Below are 4529 nucleotides of genomic sequence, written 5' to 3' on the forward strand. Positions count from 1 at the left end.
TTTTTTTTCGTTTTCGATATCCTTGAATAGGTTGTTTTTTATTTTTTTTTTTCTTTTTTTTTTTTTTTTATTTTTTTTTTTTATCTTTGCTTTTTTTCTTGCTTTTTTCGCGCATGGCATTTTTGTCTCATTTTCTTTTCTGCTTTTGTTTTCTTTGTTTCTTTTTGTTGTTTTTCCCTTTTTTTTTTCTTTTTGTTTTTTTTTTTTTTTTTGTTGATGCTGTTTGTTTGTTCTTTTGTCTTTATTCTTTTTTGTCACTTTTTCGTGTCTCATCATTATGGTATGATGATTTCAACGTTTCTTGTTTTTGTATTCAACGATGTTTTTTTTGGTGATTTGCTGAGTTCTTTTTTTTTATTTTTTGTGATTCTGTTTGAGTATTTTTGTTTTTTTTTTTTTTGTTTATTTTTTTTTTTTTTTTATTTTTTGTTTTTTGTTTTTTTTGTGTTTTGTTTTGAGGTCTTCTTTGTTTGTCTTTTTTTTTTTTTGTTTTTTTTTATGTTGTTTTTGTCGGTATGATTTTTTTTGCTTTTTTGTTTATTTGCTATTTTTTGGTTGTTATTGTGAATTTAGGTTGAAATTATGTGTTTCTTTTTTGAGTGAAATGAGTAATTATGTGTATCGCCGATTCGCCACTGTTATCTATTCCCGGATCTGTACTTTTGGGGTAAATCTATGTGCCACACTCCTGTTCCATTCGCTTTCAGTTTTTTTTGTTCGCCCAGTGTTTTTATCGGCTTTTGTAGCAACATCCCTTCCTTCACATTTTTCTTCAATGCGTTACGTTGGATTATACTTTTTTTTTGTTTTGCTATCTCGATTCAGATATGGAAAGTAGTCGCATAGCAGTTTTGTTGGTGTTTTGTCTTTTTTCGGTTTCTTTTTCTCTTTTTTTCCGGCTTGCTTTCTGCTTTTTTGGGTGTTTGTGTGTTGTTGGCATTATATGTTTAATTTTTTTTTTTATTTTTTTTTAGGACCACAAGGCGGTTTTCTTTTTCTTTTTTTTTTTTTTTGTTTTTTTTTTTTTTTGTGTTTTTTTGTTTTTTTTTTTTTTTTTTTTTTTTTTTCTTCTTCTTCTTTTTTTTTTTCTTTTTTTCTTTTTTTTTCTTTTTTTTTCTTTTTTTTTTTTTTTTTTTTCTTTTTTTTTTTTTTTTTTTTTTTTTTTTTTTTTTGTTTTTTTTTTTTTGTTTCCTTCTTTTTTTTTTTTTTCCTTTTTTCCCGGATCGATTCTCTCAGATATTTTTTTTGTTTATTCTTTTTTTGCGCTGTCTTTTTAGTTTTTTCAGTATGTTTGGTATCTTGATTGTTTCTGGCTGGTCTCTAAGTGATTATATTAATTTTTTTTTTTTTGGTTTTGGATTTTTCATGTTCTCTGCGATTTTAATTGTGATAATTGTTGGAATACTTGTTAATCGTTTGTGTATGTTTTTGGATTGCTGAAGATTAGTATTTGTAGTGATTTTGTATCGGAGATTGAGGTTTTTTGTTGTTTGAGCTTTGTTATTTGTAGGGAGGGATTCCTCACACGAACGTTCTTCGGTTTTTTTTCAATTCTGGAACTTTTGTACGACTACTCTTGGTGGTGATTTATTCAGGATTTTTACTCTACTTTGAATGTATTCGTTCTTGCATATTGTCTATGTGATATCTGCCCTTTTATAGTGGGTTTGGGTCCACCAGAAGGCCCATCAAACGTTGTATGGTTTGTATTCGTTTTCTATTAGTTTTTTTTTTTAGCTATTTATTCTCTTCTTCTGTTCTTTGTATGTCTTTTCATGTGATTTTTGGTGTCCTATTCTGTTACTGCAGTGATTTTTTTTTTTTTTGTTTTTTTTTCTTTTTCTTTTTTTTTTTTTTTTTTTTCTTTATTTTTTTCACATGGCCAAACGTTGATGAAAACCGGTTCGGACCAGCAAGTGGCCGACAAGGACTTCCAGAAGGTGTGACACTGCTTGTATTTCTTGGAGTCTCCTGAATGGTTACGTGGTGTAGTCGAAGTTGGGCCGTCTCCACGTTGTGGGCTCTTTTTTTGTTTTGTGTTTTTTTTTTTTTTTTGACAAAGGCAACACGGTTCGTTGCGTTCCTCCGTGATGTACTGATGCGCCTTCTTGATCGGATCGCTGGCGTCGAGGGCTCTCATTGGCAAGATTGGCAGAAAGGGATGGACTGCAGAAGATATCACTGTAGGTAAGGCCTCTACAGTGTGCCAAGGACTTTGGAGACTTTTTGGTGACCCTACAGCAGCTTCAGCGCCCCGTCGGTGGGGTTAGAGTCGGCCAGGTAAGGAGTTCATGTCCAGGTGTTGTCCACCATTTCGCAGCATACTCTTCGAGGGACTCTGTTCTGTTGAGTCAGGTATAGGGTGTAAACATCTCTTTCAGGATGGTGTTTTGCGCCAACGAAGTTTGTACCAGGATCAGCGACCAAATTCTCCGGGATGGCCGTGTAAGCAGGAACCTCTGATAGGTAAGTAGGAAGATTACTGTTATAGTGGTTTGCTGAGCTCGACCAGGATCAGGCTCGGCTGTGGCCATGCAGGAAAAACGACAACGCCCATACTGTTCATGGGCTAGCTCGTTGCGTTGAGGCTGCTTCCGTTTCAAGTTTTGGTAAGCTGTTCCAAAAGTTAGTCATAACAGATATGAACTCCGATGCGTTGCGCAGCATGGATTCTGTACCGTTTTGTGGTGCTTAAGGTTCCCATTATTTGCTTGAGGTTTTGCTCTTTACCTTTTACAGCAAAGCATGTAGACTTGCAATCTGATGTCTCTCTGACAAGTTCTGGCAATTGCTTGTCTTGCTTCACTCACTTTTTCCGCTCGAACAGGGTCCCGCCCACTCTTCGGCCCCGTGCAGTATGTGTTCTGGCTAGGCAAAGAGGAGTAACCAGGTTGTTGAACGGTAAGAAGAGCGACAGCGTGCTGTATTCTCGGAAGGCCTGGATTCTGCCACCACAACCTAGAGTCCACCGGTTGGTCTCTATGTAGACGATAGCTGTCTGTTGTGGGGCTGTGGGAAGTGAGCCCTCTTGGTTTGAGGCCAAGGTATTTCGGACACGTAATGTCTCTCATGACTGTAAGGACACCTGGAGGATGGTACTGCCTCCCAATGTCTTGGTCTCTAGCCTTGGGTACTCAAGGAAACCTTTTAGCTGCTCTCCAGATCCAACGCCAACGTCCCAACGCCTTCTCAATCTGCTGAAGCGCTTTCGTCACTACTTTGGACTGCGTACTCGCCTGGTGGCCGTTCGTGGACAGTACTGGGTGGTCTTGTGTTGTCTTCAGAGTCTTTGGGCAAGTACAGGTAACAATACCTATTCTGTGGAATCTTGTGACGTTTGTCCGTGCTGCGGCTGCAATGTCTATGGAGATTTTTTCAGACACTCATCACCAGGAAGTTGGAGGAGAATGGACCGACTAGCACTCAGAGTTCCTCATGTTAGGGCATCTGGATGCGATCCTTGCGGATTATGTGCTGCAAGGCGTTTCTGGCCCTGGAATCCACCACCAATATTGAACGTGGGGTGCCTGGATCTCGCCGAACACGGTTGCAAAGAAGGTTGGTAGCCATAACTCTCACGTTGATTGCAACCCGGACAGTCGACTGTCGACAAATGGTACAATTCTAACATGAGTGGCAGGTCTCGGAAGTAAGTCTTGAGACGGGCGCAAAGACAGCGTACGCACATTCAGCATTCACGGCGTTCGCCCCTTTGTGGTCGAGCGGAGCAGTTTGGCGTTGGCTTCGACAGCCTCAAAGTAACACACGTTGCTACCGCTCCAGCGAAGGTACATCACTGGCCGAATCGCATGCTCTCTGCCGTCAGAGAACGTGATGACCATGGGCTACTGCGTAGGGTCATTGGGAGTCAGGGTCTGAGTGAAGCAAAGTTGGCCCAGCGTCAGCATATTCTGTATAAAAATTGATGGGGTCATTCTGAGATCTGTCTGGCCAAGCGCATCATGTGTCATCTGGAGGCCCAGTACTTTGACTTTGCTTCTTCGAAAGATCTCTGACAAGGACTGGACCCTTACTGCTTGCGGGGTCACAGGCCACAGTGGAGCGTACAGCCAGAGACTTGGCTTAGCAGTTATTCTAGGAGAGTGGATCAGTGTGTTGAACCTGATATTCTTCTTGAGAAGGTCTTGACCAAGCGCCATTTTCCCTTTTTCTTTGAAAAGTTTACTGCAACCATGACATGGAGTTGCATTGTCAAAAAATGGGTTGAACCAAGGCAAGGGCTTTGTTCGTGCAACCCGCCATTGGTTTGCAGGATCATAGTCTATTAGCTCTGTTTCTGGGTGTTTCCCTGCTGGATTTTCGAGAAGACACCATAAAGTTATTACAAGAATATGCTGACCTGGGCCAACTTTGCTTCATCAGACCCCTGACTCCACAAGATCCTGGCGCAGAGCCCAGTGGCATCACGTTCTCTGACGGCAGAGAGCACGCATTCGGCGCAGTGATGTACCTTCGCTGGAGCGGTAGCAACGGTGTTACTGTGAGGCTGGTCGAAGCCAAAGCCAAAC

This window comes from Etheostoma spectabile, chromosome 7 (genome assembly GCF_008692095.1).
Source record: "Etheostoma spectabile isolate EspeVRDwgs_2016 chromosome 7, UIUC_Espe_1.0, whole genome shotgun sequence".
Taxonomy (NCBI): Eukaryota; Metazoa; Chordata; class Actinopteri; order Perciformes; family Percidae; genus Etheostoma; species Etheostoma spectabile.